Here is a 22,764-nt window from a genome sequence, read left to right on the forward strand (position 1 = left end):
ATACAAATAAAAACTTGATCTCCAACCTCATAACTTTGATCGGTCCTATATGCATTGGCTCAAATCCTTTGTCTATCTTGGGCTTCCTTTAACATTTGTCGAACCTAGATCATTTGCTCCTTCATTTATTACACCAATTCAAGTCCTACTATTACTTTTTAATCCAACATTTCCCTATATAACGATGTCCTGCATGGCCTCCAATATAGAGCATGATAAGGAGGCATCCTGGTTGAATTGTGGTAACTATTATTATAGGCAAAACTATACCAATGGTAGGTACTTCTCCCATTGAGTTTGGTTATCCATAACATGCATTCTAAGCATGTCTTCCATAACTTGATTTAATCTCTCAATTTTCCCATTTGTTTTTGAATGATATGTAGTGCCCATGTTAAATTGAATCCCTAATGTTGATTGAAAATTTATCCAAAACCTAGACGTAAATCCATAGTCACTATAAGAAATTATCTTTGTGGGTAACCCATGTAGCTAGATAACTTTACTTATAAATACTCATGCCACATCTGTAGTGTCCCTTCTTGGTGAGATAGCTTTGATGACACTTAGAGAGGGTGATTTTGATATAATGATATAATATTATGCATGATAGAATTATGTACACACTTATATGCTATGGACCTAGTTTGGGTCACCTAGTTGTTGTGTGCTTAGGATAATATCTCTGATTGGCTAAGAGCATATTATCGATGTTTTCTCTTTTCGTATCCTAGCCTGGGAATGTCTGTATGACATGGATGGTGATCCATGGAGTATCATGGTTATGTGGAACATATGGTTAATTATGATTTATGGATGATACGTGATTTTTATGATTATATACCCTTAATCTCGTATTGAGTAGGATCTGACAGGGGACCTAGTTATTTTCAAACAAGGATGCTCAAATTATAATGACTGTGGAAGTCATGATACATGATTTTTATGATTATATATGCTTAACCTTGTATTGAATAAGATGTGATATGGAATGTGGTTATTTTCAAACAAGGATGTTCAAATTTTAAATGGCCGCGGAACTCATTTCTTTAGAAGCAAAATGGTTGTGGAAGTCATGCACAATATTTGGTAAAATGTGAATAACTTAATTATGAAATTCATTGATTCCTTTGATCTATGAGATTTTGATGTGTGCAAGTCTTGGAACAAGGCCTTACCAATGAACCATTAGATGGGTATGAGCTCACAATCAGTACCTTAAGGTGAAGTGTGGAGTTTCAAAGTAGAGTAGATGAGAAGCCATGGAAATTAGGGCACAGAGCCCTAAATCCATGAAAGATAAAGACGTGGAGTCTTGTATCTATAATAAAATGTTTAAGGCATGAAGTCTTGAATATTTAAAAAGATCAAGGTGTGGAATCTTGGATCTTTAGAGTAGATCAGGGTGCAGAGTCCTCAATCTACTAAGGCATGGAGATGCATGCAATAGGGGTGCAAAATCCCTATTTTTTTGAAGAAAAGTACCACTCATGGGCAGATCAGGGATGAATTTCCTTAATAAAACCTCTTTTCTAACAATTCTAGAGTGACTTTCTAAAAATAGAAAGTCATGTCTAGCATCTCAAGCATGACTTTCTAAAAATAGTAAATCATCTTGCATAAATTAGCAATCAAGTATAGTTGAAGGAAAATCACTTAACTTATCATTAATCAATCCTAATAGTTCAATCTCGACTTAATCCTCAATATTATTAATATTATTATTATATTTTATGAGACTATGATATTATTATTAAAAGGGAATTACAAGTCACCTTCATCTCTTCAATCACTTCACACCTCTCTCCTTGATGACTCTCATGGATCTATGTAAATCTCTTTCTTTTAATAATACATTACACTCTATTTTATGCAGTAATCAAAGAATGACATATTCCTCTTACACTCATTAAAGACATGTCATAAAAGATTCCTCTTACGCTCTCTTTAATGCATAAGTTACACTCTCCTTAACTAAGGCATGCACACCTCTCCTTAATGGCATGAGTTACACTCCTCTAAATGGAATACAAGGCATGCATATTACTCCTCCTTTATGACAAGAATTTGTTGCTCCTCCTATATATGTGTCTCATGTATTCTCACTTTGAGGGGGAGGGAGGTGCATTGTGATACCAAGAGTTGGAGAGATTTGAAAAATATTATGAGAGTGAGAGACTTGGAGAGTAGCCAATTGCTTTCGAAATGATTTTGAAATTCCTAAACTAAATTACTAAGTAGCTCTACCTGGTGGAGCTGACCATGAGTGGTGTTGGGAGGAAGTGAAACTTATCTTCCTCAACTTGCCTTGGATATCTCTCTACTGCTATATTTTGGTACTATTTGTGAGCTCTTACAGCTCGGGGGTTCCAGGGGGAGAAATTCTCCCTGGATATGGTTGGGTGGAAAACCAAATGGTTCAAATGAGTTGGTTAAGGGATCAAAGATGGATCATATTCTTAGTGATTGGAGTTGAATATCTCTTCAGGTATAATTTTTATTGTCTTAAAATTATAGTATAGCTTTAGCATAAAATGAAATGTAGAAATTTAAATTGTTGTAGGAATATAATTTTGGTTGAAGCTTATGTTATTTGAAATCTTATTGGATACTTGGAAATCAAGACTAAGAGTGGTCTATATGAATGGATGTTTAGAACTCAAGATGTTATGGAATTATTATTGGTTTATTCTATTGTACTAACATTGGTATTGTAGCATTTGAGAAAGGAAAGACAAATATCACTGAAGGTAATGGCAATAAAGAAATTCCAAAGGACTTGGGTAAGAGTTAATGAGTTATGGTTCTATTTCATGTAATTAGAGACATGTTTTAAAAGGGTTTCAAGATATTTTGTAAAGTGTTTGTCAAAATCCGTGAATGAGAAATGCTATTGTTATTTTTATCATTATGCATGAGTAAGTGTTAACTTGCATCATACCAGAGTAGGAAATGGATGCATATCTAAAATATACCAGGAGGATTCATTAGATAAGTCGTTGAAATAAAAATGTTAAAAAAAACAATATGGAAGACAAGATTTTTAAAGAGAATCATTGAGGTAAGTTTCAATCATTATGTATTGCAATAGTTCAAGATGCTTGCCATGGGTTTGTAGGAATGATTGAATGAAAATAATGTTTGATGAATCTCAAAGCCCTTCAATTCACTTACAGTGGATGAAATTATTTTGAAAGGAATTTAGACAATACATAAGTAATTATAATTTAATTATAGGTTTTTATTTGTTTTTCATAGCTGTATATTCAAACTTGCATGCCATCTGTTTGACAAAAAATGTGAATGAAATTACGAGAGTCAACATATTTGCTAGTTTTTAAAAATGAATCTATGCATGGTTTTGTACTGATTCAGGACAACATCAGGGGTTATCTGTATCATATGGAATTGTAAAACCCAGTTTGATTCCAATAAAAGACTTTTCAAAACCCAGATTGTAAATCTGGGCAATTTTGCAGATTATTGCTGCCAACTGTGTGTGTCTGTTGTCAGTTTTTGGGTGAAAGAATAAGATGATTTATTCATTGTTTTAATATTTTGTCATTTGAAAAATTAATATATAAATTTTATGATCTAAATAGGTTGAGGGGTAATCTTATATTCATGTCAAATTTCCTTAAGAGATTGTGGCTTCCAACTGTTTGACAAAATGCCTTAATGGTTGTAGATTACATGTTTGCAAAGTGTTTGTTAAAAGGCCTCAATGGCTATAGATTTCATGCTTGCAAAGTGTTTGTCAAAAATTCAATGGATGTAGTTTTTGTTCATACAAATTGTTAGAGTAAATGTCGTATTTACTGTATCTTTTGTGCACTAGAAAATTTATGAATAGATTATTTAATGGATGTAGCTTCCTATGTCTACAATTTTTTGTATGAATGTGAAAATGAATTTAATAAGTTGTTGAAGTGTGAATAGAGAACAAGACAACTGTTAATTTTATTATCTAAAGATTTCATTTAAAAAAATGGTTGTTGTTGGAAACAATTTTACAATGACTAATTCTATAGGAATTTGTGCAAATGAGCACAATAAATTTCGTATGAGCTGCTTGTATTCATGGGTGCATTCTCGTGCTTCAATGACTGTAGAAAACAACTACTTGTGCTCAATTTATGCAACTCAATTGTTTTAATTGACACATTTTAAAGAATAATATGCTTCTGAATTGGTAACATTAGTCTCTCTTGCTGCAACATTCATTATACAATTCTCATGATCGAAGCATTAGATTAATAATTGGGATTGGGAATTTTAATTTAAGAATTTGGAAATTTTGTTGGATAAATAAATTTGTGATATTAAGAGAAAGTTATCTCCAACATCTTATGTTATATTCTTACATTGAAATAGTTGAAGGAACATGATTACATGATAGCTACGTTAGTCATCTTATGAGTAAAACAAAAATAAATAAAAATAAAAATTGAGAAATAGTTTTCAATGTGACCCTTAGTTCTCTATACAATTGATGGTTGGTAAGGTGGGACCTTACAACACCGATGACATCATAATTGTCTCTAATTGGGATGTAATAGGCACTTTTGGTAAATTTTTCCACTATGACCAAGAAATCATTGTGCCTTTATGATGTGAGTGGCAACCCACGAGAAAATCCATAGAGATGACCTCCTAATTAGACATAAGAATGCCATGTAGTTGTATGATTCCTATTGGGTAGTGATGGTCAGCCTTCACTTGTTGACATTCAAGACACTTAGCAACAAAATGGACCATATCATGCTTAATGATTTCCCAAGAGAAACACTTATTCATGTCTGCATACATCTTCTTCATGCCAAAATGTGCATAGTAAAGTGCTTTATGGGAGTCCTCAAGGATGTTTCTTTGTATATTCCCCTACTTATAGATATACATCCTTTATTGAAATACCAATAGTCCATCTAGTTCAAGGACATAGCCCTCAAACTTTGGTTCTATCTACTTCCCACTCTGAAGCGTTAATGTAACCTTTAGATATCAACTATCTTTAAAGGTTTCTTCTATTGCACACTATCTCAAATTGACCCTCAAGGGTACCAAAGAGAAAATCTGTGGTCTTCTACTTAATGCATTGGCCACCACATTCTCCTTTTCATTGATGTATGAAATCCCAAAATTGTACTTACTCATGAATTCACTCCATTGCTTCTATCAACAATGTTATCAACTTAACAAAAACTGTAACCTCAAAACAAGAACTCTAGCCCAAAAAACCTTATTTTGCACAGAAAACGTGAAAACACACACACACACACACACACACACACACACACACACACACACATATATATATGGGGTTAAAATTCCATTTTTTTTTAGGAACGACATTAAAAACCAAAAGTTTTGTGTAATGAGCATGAAAAAACACCCCAGAAATGAAAAGTGTTGACGTTACATCAAGACTTATTTTTTATTCAGTCAAAATTCTATTTTTTTTTTTTTTATAGTAGGGTCATTAAAAAACTATTTTTTTAGCATTAAAGGTGAAAAACATTGTGAAATCATAAAGTGTTGATGTTGCATCAACATTCTTTGTTGCTAAAATTCCAACATTTTGAAGCAGTGACATTTAAAAAAATGTATATCATGACTCTAAAAATCCTTAAATTTCCAATAGTTTTCGACGATGACGTTAAAGATAAAATGCCACAACTCAAAAAAAAAAAAAAATTCCAACAATTTTCAACCATGGTGTTAAAGATAAATATTATGATTATGAAAAACCTTAAAATTTTAATATTTTTTGGACATGGTGTTAAAGGTAAAATATCACGACATTGAAAAACATTAAAATTTCAGAATTTTTTAGCCATTGAATTAAAACCAAATATCATGACAAAAACTATCAAAAAATGAATACAAAAATCAAAGAGTCATTTTACGAAGGGTATTTTTTTTAAAATGCTAAAAGTATAGTTCTTTAAAAATCTTAATTGAAGACAACGTACCAAATTGCAACAAAAATTTAAAAATCAATCATCAAATTAATGCACAGTGGGGACAAAATTGACCTATTGCAATGAAAACTTATAACTCAAACATGAAATTGACACACATTGGGGGCTGGACTTGCTCCATTGTAACGAAAACTAAAAAGATCATCTGACAAATTAGTTCATAGTGGGGTCAATTTGCTAGTCAAACATTGACACAACTCTTGTAACAAAAAAAAAAAAAAAAAACTAAAAAAAAGGAGAAATAAATGCATAACTAAAATAATAATAATAAACAAAAAAATACAAATACAAATTATAAAAAGATAAAACATTAAAAAAATTAACAATAAAAAAGTTAATGATGAATAATAATAATAATAATAATGATAATCTCCTGAGCGGGATGCGGGTCGTCAGTCGGGACAACCTCGGTGCAACCATGCATAGTACCTAGGCACTTATTGCCACCATCCCCCACATGCTCAAGGTAGTTGGTGCGGTGTCCTTTGGCATGAATGCCTGTTGGGGAAGTGGGCAAGGTGGCGGGATAGGAAATAAGGCAGGGTGGTGGAGTAGGCGAGGTCATTCGACATGCAACGCAGGAGTGAAAGGCTGCAGAGAAGGCTGGTGATATAGAGCAGTGGAAGGTCGACGAAATGGGAGGAACCTTGGTCGCGGACGGACGCCTACAGAAATCGGGTATGTAATTTGTCTTTGCCTCAACATTGAATCTATGTTCTGGTTGGGGTTATGTTGGGGGGAAAGAGTCCAAAAATATGGGGAATAGAATGTTGTTGGTGGCAATGGGAGAGGCAATTGCTTTCCATGGCTTGGTTTTGTGTCCATACTTTCTCCCAAATGGGTAAAAACCATGACTGCAAGGGGCAGGGGAGGGGGAAGCTTTGTTCGGGGTTGTGAGGTTCTGTGCTCTGTAACTAAGGCTAGGCGAATATTGGATAGAGGCACCACAATTCAAGAGGGGTGGGGTTTGTAGAGAGTGGTAGGGGGAAGCTGATGGTAGGGGGTTGGGGTCACAACCAAGACTATAGTCTACAAAGAAACCGCTGGGGTAGCTGGAAACCGCTTGGGATTGGTGGCAAGGCCAGGAATTGTGAGTGGAAAACTAGCTAGAGGGACCTGAGAGGCAAAGCCACTTCTCTTTGGGTCGAAGTAGCAAGGATATGGAACCACTGCAGGCGTACTGCTAGAATCAAGGAGGTCTTGTGGGCTCGGCTTGAGATGGGGAGGGATCACCTGCATACAATCCATAGTAAGGGGGAAGGAAGCAATGGAGGGCCACGAGGTAAGGGTCAAAAACCTCCTCTCTGAGAGCTGCGGGCTTCAGCCCACCCCTCCATGAATGCGGTGAGAAATGGAGGAGAGGAAAAACATGAATAGGCAAGGTGGAGTATTATGAAAATTATGAATTTGAATCTAACTTTTTTTGGGTGTCAACAGTGCTTTGCCAAACAGGTCATGGCTCGTGCTGTAAGAGGACTTGGACATGGCAGGAGCGGTTAGGCCCCTCGGACAGATAAGGGACTGAGCATGCTAGAAACTTGCAGGGGTTGGAAATCAACAAATCACTTCATCATTGAAGCAATAGAGGCTTACCGTGAGGAGACGGATGCTAGCATACGCAAATTGCTGGAAGAATGGGAAGAGGAGGTAAAGCAAGGAAGCGAGATGGAGGAAGAGATGGATAACTGGAGGACTCTTGTTCTGGATCTAGGGAACACTCGAGGGAGAATCACACAGTTCAAGCAAATGTTGTACTTGTACTGGTTAATGAAGAGTTTACTCGGCAAGGTGATGGAGCAGATATATGTGGGTATGGCGGTGACAGTTCTAGGAATGTCGAATTACAAGAAGGACATGGAGAAAATTCTCTTCCAGCTGCACAAATAGGATATCAGGATGGACAGAATTGACCACCACATCCCTTGCATTCTAGAGTTGTATGGCATGCCAGGGGCATCAGTTGAAGATCCAGCTCCCGTCGCATCTGCCTCAGAGGAACAGAAGGATTAGACTCATCCCCATGCATAATTTTGGTCTATGTGGTTAGCTTTTAATTTTTATGTTGCAAATGTCAGTTTTTACAGTTATGTAGTGTCTGGACATGAGATAGAGACGTATCTAGTATGGCTGGAAAGATTGAAACAATTATGTTTTTAGATGGCTTGCAATGGTGATGGTGGCCAACAGACTTGGTTTCCCCTCGGGACAAGTTGAGGCCACTTAGTTAATTTGTGTGGTGTAAACTTGCTTATTATTTAATAGAAAATGGAATGGACTTGCCAAGCTTAACAGATAATAATAATAATAATACAAAACATTTCAAACATGAAAAAAATAAAAAAGAAGCCCAAAAAAATTAAAAAATCAATCATAAAAAAATCAAATAAATAAGAAAAAATAACTCATAAAAGGAAAAAAAAATCAAATATAAAATAAATTCAAATTTTTTATTTAGAAATAAATAAATTTTATAAAACGATATGATAAATTTATAAAAATTAATAAGAAAACTATAACAATCTCACTAAAATAACATAGTAAACAAATTTTAAAATAAAAAAATAATAATAAAAAAATAAAAAAAATAAGGCCACAAGGCATAGAATAGACAATGTTGGAGTGTATTGTTAAGTCACTCCATAATGTGAAGGCCATTGGTTCCAAACTCCATGGGCAAAAATCTAGTAATGTTAAGTTCTAGTGTGGCCTAGGTCGGGTGTGATCCCTAGGTGATTTTGACGGCTTAAATGCCCCTCGGTCACAGTTTCTCAAGCCATAGGTCAGATGTAATCTCTAGTGAACTCAAACCACCTGACAAACAAAAAATTTAAATAAAAAATAAAATCAAAAATTAAATATAATAAAAAAAACCAAATTAAATAATAAAAGAATCAATGAAAAAGAACAAATAATGTATAAAAGATTTTTTTTTTTAAACAAAATAAATGGCTAGCCCTAGGCGCCTGGGCGAGTTCCTATCTATACCCAGAAACAACAAGCAATTGTTGGGCCACAACCTCTCATCTACTTCGGGAATCAACGAGAGCCATTCTGAGCACCCAAGGGCGACCAATTTTTCTTTTTAAATTGTTTTTAATAGTTTTTTATTAGATTTTTTATATTATTTAATTTTTGTATTATTATTATTATTTTTAACTTTTCATTTTTTGGGGTTAAATTTTTATTCTTTTTAATTGTTTTTTAGTAAGATATTTTTTAATTTTATTTTTAAAATTTTATTAATATTTTAAATTCTTTCATATTTTTTTCCAAATTTTGAAACATTTTATATATTATATATTGATATATATATATATATATATATATATATATATCTTATTCTATTTTTAAAATCAAATTTTGATTTTTACTTCTTTGAAAATAAAAATTACTTTAGATATTATCTTTTGACAAATTTTTTTGTTAATTTCTCAATTTTTTCCATAAAACTCTTTTGTTTGATATGTCATTTTTTTTCTATAAAAATCTTTTGATTGATATCTCATTGTTATCGAAGAGGTGTCGAATTGTGTATTTTTTCAATTATATTTATATGCAAAATGTGTATTTATTTATTTATTTTATTTTTATTTTTATTATTATTATTATTTTTTATTTTTTATTTATTTATTTATTTATTTATTTATTTATTATTTATTTATTTATTTATTTATTTATTTATTTATTTTTTCAGATGTTTAAAATTATTATTCTTTCAGTGTCAATTATTTTATTTGTATTGAAGTATTAATTAACAATACATAAATATATAAAAAAAATCTCAACTTCAAAATATTAATTTTATTATTATTTTTTTTAACTTTGCAGGAAAATTGAGAATTTCATTATAAAATCATTATAAAGAAAAAAATACAAGCTTGAAAAACCCTTAAAAAACAAACATCTCATGAAGAAAAGAAGAATAAGAAAACAACTTGAATAATGGTTAAATAACCAACATTCTAAAAAACTCGTGAAAACTTTAGACATTAAAGTGTCAAAAATATGCCCCCCATCTCACCTACCCCACAAAATAAAAGTTGATGTTGTATCAACGCTTTTCAAAATCAATATGAAAATCACCAACATTTAAAAAAAAATATCATACAAGTTTAATACATTAGAAAATTTAAAGTGTAAAAAATAAGCCAAACCAAAAAAAAAAGTTGATGTTGCATCAACATTTTTCAAAATTGGCATGAAAATCACTAGCATTTGAAAAAACGTATTCATACTTAATACATAAGAAAATTTAAGGTGTCAAAAATATGTTTAAAAAAAAACAAGTTGATGTTGCATCAACTCTTAAAAAAAAAAAAGTTGATGTTGCATCAACTCTTCAAAAAAAAACAAGTTGATGTTGCATCAACTCTTCAAAATCGGCTTGAAAATCATGATTTTTTGCAACCTCTAAAAAATGAAAACTCGGTACAATTCTCGTTAAGTTGGTAACTTTATTTATCTAGTATTCAGATCAATTTGAGTGAAAGTGATGCTCTAAGATTTCATGATCAGTATTTAGCTCAAATATTCTCTTGATGAGGTAATGCCTCCAAAGTTTCAAAGCTAGTATCATCAATGTTAATGCTAAGTCATGGGTAGCATACAACTCTTCATGTTTCTTCAACATCCTATATGCATAAGTTATTACCATTAGAAAATCATAAAGGCAATAAAGATTTTCTTGATCTTGATAATTACTTGTGATGTTTCTTATTATTGCGATTCCTTATATCTTCTTTCTTTAGTTCATCAAGCAATTACTAAAAGAAAAAACTCATAAAACAATAGATAGGAGATGTAGGCATATGCCAGGAAAAACCCCCTCGAGGGGAAAACCTAGTGAAGATAATTCTTCCTTTAAATAGTATTCTTTGAGACTCTTCACCCTAGAACAAGACCAGACCTTCCCTCCACACCAAGTCAGCCTCTCAGAATTTCGACCGCTTTCCAGCAAGTTTGACTAAGAAACAACTTACGTCAACTGGAAGCTTCTGACAATAGTGAAAATTGGAAGACTTCGATCTCCCAATCTAGGACACAAAATAGAGAGATATAGACACCAAATTTTCGATTTTCCTTGTCTCCTTAGACTTCCCCAAATTCACGTTCACTTCGGCTTTGCGGTAATATAATTCACACCTTTTCCTAGCTACAAGAGAAATTCACACTTCTACCCAACAACAAGATATTTTCACACTTCTTCCCAGCTACAAGAGAATTCAAACTTGACGAGAGAATGATGCTCCAAATGAATTCAATTTGCTTCCTTTTATAGGATTCTTGTGGAGTCAAATAGGGTCCTTATTTCGACTTGATCTTCTTCTAGGCTGACATGGTGTGGAGGTTACATAATTCATATTTGACTCAATACTTAACCATTTTACATTATTCAAAAGCCCAAGAAGGGTATCTTTAAATGTACAATAACTCTATAGACTCATAATAAACCCTAGAAGTACTAAATAGGGATTTTGACCTAAAACATGGTGACCTAAGCATGAAACCCATGCTTTAATAAGTCATAATAATAATAATAATAATTCTTTTCTTTATTCTTTTGACAAATACATTACATGATGACTCAAGTACATTATTGAATTCCAAACATAGTTACATTTTCTAGCACTCCCTCTTAACTAAGGAGGTATTCATAATTTACATATACAATGGAAGATCTCAAACTATACAAACCATGAAGAACTTTAGCCACTGTAATGCCATGGACTAGATTCCTGACCAGGAAAATCTATCCAAACAATCACTCAATAGTGTAGGCACCGCAATGCCATGGACTAGATTCTTGCCCAAGGCAATCTATCAAGGTGGAACTAATATGGAATCAAGCTTTCAACCCCTTTAGGTACCCTTAGGCTTACTTTCTAACCATCAACCCAAAAATCCAGTTGTGTATCCAAAACATAGCTCAATAACCAACACCACCTTTCCAACTTTGGGACTCAGACATCAACACAAAGTGTTAGCCATATGTCTTCCCAGGAAATGCTTCACTCACAAAGCATCAACACCCCTTGATCCAACAGACCAAGAATTTCCAATCTCTCCCAATCAAAATGATTGGTAACCAACATGCTATCAAATCCTTTCAGAGATTCACTTCTACAAACACAACCCTAATCAATAATATTATTTCACATGTACATAATCAAATACAAACCTCTGGGGTCTTTCATACAACTTGATGTTACTTCTCAACTTTCCATAGTAGGACTATCAACCTAATATTTGATAGAATATTTCCATAGTAGGACTATCAGCCTAATATTTGATAGAATATTCCTTAATTATATATTTTCCTTCCTACTACTCATGCATCAACATATCCTCAGTAATTCATTCTACAATTAATACCAAGCTATGGCCTTCCTCTCAACCAGGAAGCACCTCTTTGTTTGGACTCCCTCTTAATCTTAGGGAAATATCTTCTATTCATGCTTCCTCTAAGAGATCATCTTCTTCCTTTTCGACATCGGAGAATCTTTCATGGATTCTGGAACAATTTCATCAGAGTTATCATCATCCCCCTCATGCTTATCACATCAATGAGAATCTTCACCAAGTTTAAGACTGTGTACCTGCACAACTTAAATAGAAAGTACAACCACATATATAGAAGCATGATGTTAGCCATTTCAAAAAGTTACACGGAAGCATTTAAAATTTATTCATATTATACACCCAAACTTAATTATAAACAAGAGACATTTACTCTTCAACACCTTGATAGGGGCTTTGTCATACACCCTAGACTACTTCATAAAAACATTCATTCCATCTAGGGTTTAAACGTGTCTTCCAAAGGTATGGCATACCTTACTACAACATATAGAAAACCCTAGAAAAAATTCACAGAAATATAGATCTACAAAATCATATAACAACCTTTCAAAGTAAATATGTTAGACTTCACACTAGGGATTCATACAAATCCTATATTTCATACAAACAAATCATTCAAAGGCTTGATCACAGCTTAGTCATTAACCTGACTAGCTTCCACTAGGGTTAGTTCAAACCCCTAGATTTTCATTTAACCATCAATCAGTCACTAACATGACCAACCACCACTAGGATAAGTTGCAAACCCTAGATTTCAATTCAAACATCAACCTTAAAAAACCTAAATTTCAACAAATCTCAAATTATCATATAGTCAACATTCATTTGAGATTTCTACTTCAGCTAAGGTTCAACTCCAAAACCATAGAATTCCATTTTCACAAATTCACCAATCTTACACAGATCTCAAATGATCATATTTCAGAGATTTTACTTTGACTAACTCCAAAACCCTAGAATTCCATTTTCACAATCATTAAATACATAGATCTCAAATTGTTACACTTCACACTAGGCAATTGTTACTACTAGGATTTAACTGCAAAACCCTAGATTTTCATTTTCAACAATCATCAAATAGATTTCAGATTGTTATATCACACATACTAGATAATTTAACTTCACTAGGGTTTAGCTACAACACCATAAATTTCCAAATGTCATTATCCTAGAATTTCAGACAAGGACTTCCATTAAATCGTAAGACTTATAACCATTAATAACTAGGTCAATACACATATCTAGGAATTCATAATCATTCATAAGCATATGATATGTTTGACAACATTAATATATCTGACCTAGACCAAGCTAGGGTTTCAACCAAAAAGGACACATCTATATATGCCTAGATTTCATCATCATGCAAATACATTTTATCTCATGTGTTAATCAAGCCCAACTTCACAATGATCAATAAGAGTTAGACACACAATCATCTTGATTATGATATGGTTTGATCAGAAAAACACACACATACGAAAGAAAACATTTCTAAGGCAATATAAGGGTCTTTCTCACACATTCCACCAAACCCTAATGAGCTAGGGTTCCAATGTAGAAACATAAAAAACCCATCATTACCAAAAATTTAAAGGTTCGGGACTTTATACCTTGTCATTCAATCCTAACAAGTTAGGTTTTCCTGATCATTCCAAAATTCCAAACATGACATCATCAATAAAACTTCAACTAGCATTTTAAAATATCCATATGCAGTTTTAGGGTTTTAGACATTCACATTAGCACACCCTTCGGTTAGGGTTTTCTAGAGCCTATCTAGGGTTCTACAAATTTAGTTAATAGTGGGGTGGGTAGATTTATCAAGAGATGAATCACCTAGGAAAAAATTATTAAGATTCAGTACATCTAGTCATAACAAAGTTATTAATAGATAATAAAATGAATAATCCTTTCAATCATTGTATTTAAAGCATACCTTTGTCTCTTGACTAACCTTGTCTTGAGAGATCCTCCTCCTCGCAGATGTTTTCCCTAATCAAGACAATAGAGGGAGAAAGGTGATTAGTATTTGATATAATCAAAACTAAATGAATAAATGAACCCAAAATTGAAAAGACATGAGATACTCATCTTTAGGAGTTTTTGGGGATCCCTCCAAAGCTTAAGGGATACCTACAAACTTATAAAAACAATACAAAAATGTCTTTTCCAAAATAAGTTAAAAGCATATAAATTTTAAAACATATAAAACAAGATATATAAAGCTACAAGAAAATGACTTAATAGTGTAACTCCCTAATGTAGGGTTCTTTGGGCTTGATTTTCTTTGAGTCTCCTTCTACAACAAGGTTGGCTTGATCCCTTCCTCTCTTCTTATTCTTTGGATTCTCAGTATAGTCACTTTTGTAGTGACCCTTCTTATGACATTGATAGCTTTGTATCTTGGACATGTCAACTTTCTTTCTCGGTCCCTTTGATCTCTTTCCTTTATGATGAGAAATATAATAATTTGATATTCCTTTAGGATTGGCAACCATTGAAATCCTTATTTTGTCTTGACTACAGGCGGTCCATAATTCTTCAAAGGTGGGAGCTACCTTCCAACTATTGAGACTTGCAGCAAATGCACCCTAAGAGGGTGGAAATCCTAATAGAGTAGTGATCACAAGTTCTTTGTCCGGAACAATCTCATCGATGGCCAAGAGGTCATCGTTGAGTCTAGCTATCTTCACAAAGAAGGTTTCCACAATATCTTCTTTAGTCATCTTTGTAGTCCTTAGCTCATTCTTCAAACTCGCTACTTGACCAATATTCTTAATAGTAAACGGTTTGTACAAGGCTTCGTACATCTCTTGAGCATGATCAATGTTAGCTATGAATGGGACAAGATTGTCTTTTATCCCTTCTACCATCATTGTCATGTCCACCAATTCTAATTCCCTATATTTCTCTTTCTCGGCATCACTAACTTCTTCTTTAGGCTTCTTTACATTTCCTTTTACCAAGTGCAACACCTTGTTCTTCTCGAGGATTAGGTCAATCCTCTTCTTCCAGGATCTGAAGTTAGATGCTCCTTCAAGTTTGTTCTCACCCTTGCTTAGTTAGACATATTCCTTGAATATAATAGATTTCTTCCTTGAGATAGTACCTATGAATGGATCAAGTGCTTGAGACTGTATTTTTCTTCCTTCATCACCCAAGCTTTGATACAATGTTAGAAAATCAGAAAGGAAGTAAATATTTTCTTGATCTTGATAACTAATTGTGATGTTTCTTATTATTCTGATTATTTATATCTTCTTGCTTTATTTCATCAAGAAATTACCAAAAGAAGAAGCACATAAAATAATAGACACCATATGTAGGCACATGAAATGGAAACCCCCCTCGAGGGGAAAACCCAGTGAAGATAATTCTTCCTTTCAATAGTATTATTTGAGACTCTTCACCCTAGACCAAGACCATACCTTCCCTCCACACCAAGTCAACCTCTTAGAATTATGACCTATTTCTAGCAACTTCGACTAGGCATTAACTTACGACAACCGACAGCTTCAAGCAACAATGAAAATTGGAAGACTTTGATCTACCAATCCATGACATGAAATAGAGAGAGTGCGAGAGAGAGAGAGACCAAAATTTCTATTTTCCTTGTCTCAGATTTCCCCAAACTCGCATTCACTTCGACTTCTTGGAAACAGACTTTGCACCTTTTCCTAGCTATAAGAGAACTTTGCACTTCTGCCCAAAAACAAGATATTTTCACACTTCTTCCCAGCTACAAGAGAATTCGAACTTTATGAGAGAATGATGATCCAAATGAATTCGATGTCCTTCCTTTTATAGGATTCTTGTGGGGTTGAATAGGGTTCGTAGGCCGACTTGATATTCTTCTAGGCTGACATGGTGTGGAGGTTACATAATTCATATTTAACTCAATAATTAACCTTTTTACATGATTAAAAATCCCAAGAAGGGTCTCTTTAAATGTACAATAACTCTATAGACTCAGAATAAATCCTAGAAGTCCTTGATGGCGACTTTGACTTAAAACATGGTGACCCAAGCATGAAACCCATGCTTTAATAACTCACAATAATAATAATAATAAATATTTTCTTTATTCTTTTGACAAGTACATTACATGATGACTCAAGTACATTATTGAAGACTGAACATAATTACATTTTCTAAAAATTACTCCCTCTTCTTGAGTTAACACCACTCTTAATCCTTGCTTCAAAGTATCTATGCAAATTGTAAAATCCTTCACCATGTCAGGCACTTAAAGGATTTGGGCATTGATTAGTAATCTCTTGAGATTAATGAATGCAATGTTTCATTCATTTGTTCATTTGTACCTATATCCTTTGTGTTTTAATGTGGTGATAATCTTTGCAATATTCAAGAAACCTTTTTTAAAACTCTGATAATAAATTTTGATCCCCATGAAGCTACACATATCATGAGCATTTTCGGCACTGACCAATCCATTATCGCCTTCAACACTTTTGATTCATTGAAATATCCTCTCCTGAGATGATTAGGTTGAGATAATCAATCTCTCTTTGAAAGAAAGAGCATTTCGAAATTTTTCCATACAACTTGATTTACCTTAAGCATGTCAACACAATCTTGAAGTTCTCTTCATCCTTTCTTTCATTCATGGAATACATGATAATATCATCCACAAAGGCTTGCATAAAGAGGTCCATATAGTTTGGAACACTGGATTCATGAGGCTAATGAACATTACTGGTGCATTGGTCAAACCAAATGGCACTACTATGAACTCATAATGCTTAAAGGGAGTTCAAAATATGTTTTTTGGATGTCACCTTCCTTGACCATTAACTAGTGATACTTGGATCGTGGATCGAATTTTGAGAATAAAAGGTTTCTCCTTTCATTTGATCAAAGAGATCATACATTATGTGTGTCGAGTACCCAATATTCACTATGGCTCAATTTAAGTCCCTATAATATATGCACAATCTTAAGGAACCATCCTCCTTGACAAAATTAATTGATGCACCCCAAGGTGAAACATTAGCCTTAATAAGTCCCAATTATAACAGTTCTTTCAAGTACATCTATAACTCATGAAGTTATATAGAAGTCATCTTGTAGGGTGTCTTTGATATTGGTCATGTGCCAAGCTTAAGTTTGATTGTTAAATCAATCTCCTTGTTAGGAGGTGACAATGACAACTCATTAGAGGAAAATTCAGCCTAAAAGTGCCCATGAATTTTTCATGTAATTTCCATGTCATAATATGTAAACCAATTAAAATCCTTTAAATTTAAAAAGAGGTACATGTAAATATTTTGGAGGAAAAAGAAGAAAACTACTTTTTTTAATTGTATTTATGGTTTATCTCATTATAGCTTTACTCAAATTTCATGTGTAAACACTCGTTGGATACGGAATTAAATTCTACATCCAACGAGTACCCATTATGCATACTTTTGAGATGACCCACATTGATAAAAAATCAAGATATACTAAAAAAGCGTGTTGACACACTTTTTTAATGTATCTTTAATTTTTATCAATGTGAGTCATTTCAAAAGTATGCATAATGGGTCTCGTTGGATGCGGAATTTAATTACACATCCAACAAGTGTCTACACTTGAAATTTGAGTAAACCTATAAGGAGATAAGCCACAAATATAATTAAAAAATAATAATTTTCTTGTTTTCCCTCCAAAATTCATAACTCTTATTTTATTATTTTAACTATTATTTTATTATTTTTCCTTAGGAGGCCACTTTTAGGCTGAAATTTCCTCTAATGCTTTTGGGAAAACAACCTTGAATACCATGTTTAGTGGAATTTGGTCTAGTGGTATAATTCTTACTTTGGGCATGATAGATCTTGAGTTTAATTCTCAGAATGCCTCCATATGCATATAATAGGCCTTTATAAAGGTGTGTAATACCCACTCCTTGGTCCTCTTTTGCTAATTTATCATCTTACGTGTTGTGAGATTGATTTTTATGATAGATCCTTATTAATGTTATTAGTATTCATATGAGGTATGTGTATGCTAGCTACATATCCACATCAAACACAAATATGTTAGTATTTTATGGTCTACTATGATCACTGAATCATAATGTATCCTTATGATTAAGCCTTAAGTTTCATTAAATATTAATTAATGTAACATTATGATTAATCCTTAAGCTTGATTAATCATTAATTAAATTATTATCCCTTAATCCTAATTAATAATTAATTAATGGTATGGCTTTTCTTATGATTATTTTAATATTCAGTTAAATGTGATTCTTATGTAATTTGTCAATTTGAGCCAACTTTGGAGATTGCATTATTTTATTAGATATTTATTATTAAGTGGGTGAATAATTTGACCACATGAGACACATTAAATGGGGGTGGGATCGAGGGATATTGAGAGGGTCTTCATAATGGAGGTATGTGGAAAATTAAGGTGGCTAGATGGCCACTTGAAAGGGGATATACCTTTGTAGATGCTTTGATTTTTTGCAGGAGGGGGGGAGGGGAGTTCCTGTTATTTTTGGTTTTGGAAGTGGAGAAGTGCACGGGAGTTTGGTTTTGACTAGAGGAGACCAAGAGAGGAGTTTGGAAGGAAAATTGGTAGTTTTATTCTTGGAGAAATGAGTTGGGAAGGTGCTTGACACCTAGAGGTACGAAACATTATGGCTATGGTTCTTGACTTATGCTTGGAGGGATAGGTAACTTGTGGATTTAATTCATGTTTGATTCAACCAAATTTTTTTCAGCATATTTTAAATAAACATAATAAATAATAGGAATACATAATTCTTGTAGCTTTGTTGTGATTCTCATATTGGGACCACATGACTAAATATGCCACCCTACCAACTAGGAATAATTTATCTAGTGTCCTAGCCTAGGGAACCTCCATAGGCTCCCTATCCTTCCAAGCCCAAGTCTAGAACCGTAATCGTAGTGTCTCCCACCAGTAGGTTTCAACCACCTTATCAACTCCTTTCTCTAAGAATAAAACTATGAAGGTTCCTTTTCCACTCCTCTCCTAGACTCATCTAGTCAAAGAAAAACTCTTGTCAACTCCTTCATTCCCAAAACAAAAAATAACATGACCGAACCCTCGCCCCCCAATCCCACCCAAAGCTAAGGAATCTATTGAGATATATCCCCTTCCAAGTGTCCACCTTACCCATTTAATTCTCCACCTACCTCCAGTATGAATGCCCTCTCAAAATCCCTTGAGCCCACCCCTAGTTAATGTGCCTTGGGTGGTCAAGTCATTCACCCACCAAATAATAAACACCTAATAAAATAATACAATCACAAAAGTTGGTTCAAATTGACAGGTTATATAAGAATCCCATTCAACTTGATATTAAATTAATCATATGAAAATCCATATCATTAATTAATTTTTACTTACGATTAGGGAATAATCACAAATCACTAATCAAGATTAAAGATTAATCAAAATGTTACACAAATTAATCTTTAATCAACCTTAAGGCTTAATCATAAGGATAAATTATGATTCAACTATCATAGTAGACCATAGAATACTAGCATATTTATACGAGGTGTGGGTATGTAGCTAATATATGCATAACTTGTACATATACTAATAACACTAATAAGGATATATCACAAGAACCAATCTCATAGTTTGTAGGTTAATAATCTAGCATAACATAATAAAATAGAAGGAGTGAGCATTACGTGTGTGTTCATATAAAGGAGAGATGGTTGGCATCTCCCTTGATAAGGATAGGAATAATCTTTGGACTTATCACATGCGATTAAAGCTCTCCACTCCCTCATTAGGGTGCGATATACCATTGTTAATGCATAGAATCCCATCACAACTCCGCAGTGAAGCACATTTGGGCTAGATTAGTATTGGGATGAGTGACTTCCTTGGAAGTCCTAGTGTTCTCCCTACCCCTTTTAATTTTCCACCTACCTCCAATATGAATTTCCTCTCAAAAATCCCTCAATCCCACCCCTAGTTAATGTGACTTGAGTGGTCAAGTCATTCAATCACTACATAATAACTACCTAATAAAATAATACAATCTCAAAAGTTAGTTCAAATCGATGATTATGTAAGAATCCTATTTAATATAATATCAAATTAATCATAAGAAAATCCATACCAGTAAATGATTATTAATCAGGATTAATATCTAGTCATTTGATTAACCATTAATCAAGCTTAAGGATTAATCAATATGTTACATTAATTAATGCTTAACAAACCTAAATGGTTGATCATAAGTATACATTATGATTCAACCATCATAATAGACTATATAATAATAGTGTATTCATGCAAGGTGTGGGTATGCATATAGCGTACTTTTACCTCATTTGTATACTAATAGAACTAATAAGGATCTAACACAACAATCAATCTCACAATGAGTAGGCTAATAAATTAGCATAGCATAATAGAATCAAGGTGTGGGCATTGCAAAAATTGACTTGCTTCCTTTTTATTTAGCTCAACTAGAAATAGTTGAGCACATTGCTTAGATTGAAGAGTCATAGCATCTTGATTGACCCTGTGAAGTACCATTATTTCCCCCAAACTCAAGAAGTTTGTTTAATAAACTTGATCTATAACTATAGCCATAAAAACATTTGACCTTTTTAAAATTGGCTTTCTTTTCTTTTGTTTTTATTTTACACTACATGAAAGAATTTATAGGTGTATATGAGTTTGGAGGATTTGATTCAGCGTAATTTATTCCATATTCTACCATTTGTCATTCTCCCAAAAACTAGGAATATAATGTTTGATTCAGTTCTTGTTTTTATGGACTTGTTCTCAACAATATTTTACAATAGTAAGGAAGGCATTTCAGAAGATTTTAACCAATTTTTAACTCATTTATATCTATTGAAACCAATACCATAACGCTAGACTTCTATGGTCATTGTGCAAAGTCCTTAATGTGGATTGTAAGTGTGATAAGTATGTGGTAGAATCCATATAATTTTAGTTTTCAAGCTTGATCATATTTATGAAACCAATCCTAAATTTGATGGCACTTAACTCTGATGGCCATGGGTTGTGACACCACTATTGTTCTTAATCAATTTCTTTTAGAAATTAATAACTTTCCAAAATTGTAAAAAATAGATAAGATCAAGAAATGAAAATATATCTATTTAATGAAACCATAATTTTATGAGACCAACCAAATAATGTATAATTAACGAAAAATTAAATGAATTTTTTTTTATGGTGATATACTTAGAAGTGTATGCACATAAAACTATAAATAGTGGATAATTTTCAAATGTATAAAGTAGGGAGTATGTCCCCCAAATAATTTCTACTGAGTTTATCTATCTTTATTTTTGTACTAGAGTTCTAAAATAGGGCCTTCAAGTTTGTGGTGGATGATAAGAAATAAGATACTAAATAAATCAAGAAACAAAGATTGTAAGTGTGGTGAAGTTCATCTCACTCATTTCATTGCTAAATGAGGGCACATTTCTTCATACTGTAATTCCCGTGACCATATTAGTATAGATCAAGCATTGTCATCAAGGGTTTACTGAGATAAGATGGAATTGCATTGTAAAGAACATTAATTTGTTTCCCTTACGACATTGAGTGTGATTTTTATTTTGTCTTTGGCTATGAATAATGTGGAAATTTTAGATCTTTTATTTATATGGAACTCACTGAAGTGCGTACAAGTGTAATAGATCATGTGACTTACAAGAACACAAGTGTAACTTAACTTGAGACTTAGTGGAATGTAAATGAGTGTAGCAAAACATGTGTGTAACACATCCCCTACTAACCCTACTCCTAACTATGGTCAAAAGGAGGTGGTTACTATGCTGATCCAATATCCATGGTTTAGTTATGGAAATGGGGTCTAAATTTTTCTCTTTCCTTTACTCTTGAGAAACTCAAAACTAATGATATGATAACATTTGTCTCGTCAAGAAAATTTTGATGGTATAAATTTTTCTCTAATTTGACCTCCAAATCAAAATATATGACCAATTAAAGTCTTGTCTAATCATACAACAACACATCATTAGCCCTGCCATGTGGTGCCCACATGGCTTCCAAAGCATAAGCCACATGGCCACTGCCAACCTGTTCATACTTGTTACGCCCCTTTACTAGGCTCAACATTCAATGGAATATATATATATATATATATATATATATATATGACCCTTCTATAGCCACATCATAAATATTGGCCCACTGTGCAAAGTCACCCCAAGTAATAGATCTCGGCGGTTCCATTATGCCCTTCATTCAATTTGTCTAGGGTCCAAGGTCCAAGGTGACATCATCCATCATCACTCCACTTACATGGACCGAGGTCCCACATAACCCTTAAACACCAACCATTCATGGAATTCACCATTGTGAACTATTTGGAGGGTTTTCTCCACTTTATGTGTTGGGTGCAAGCGCCACTACC

At 33.2% G+C, this 22,764-nt stretch overlaps 1 non-coding gene across 1 annotated transcript; it reads left to right on the plus strand.

Moving 5' to 3' along the window:
• Nucleotides 1–20,027: 20,027 nt before the first annotated feature.
• LOC149250256 (U6atac minor spliceosomal RNA) lies at nucleotides 20,028–20,147 on the plus strand. Its single transcript, XR_016267798.1, has one exon. It is a non-coding gene; the product is annotated as a U6atac minor spliceosomal RNA (small nuclear RNA).
• Nucleotides 20,148–22,764: the final 2,617 nt, after the last annotated feature.

The sequence above is a fragment of the Pinus tabuliformis genome, chromosome 7, assembly GCF_031772625.1.
Source record: "Pinus tabuliformis cultivar Carrire ecotype Pingquan chromosome 7, CPIR1, whole genome shotgun sequence".
Lineage (NCBI taxonomy): Eukaryota > Viridiplantae > Streptophyta > Pinopsida > Pinales > Pinaceae > Pinus > Pinus tabuliformis.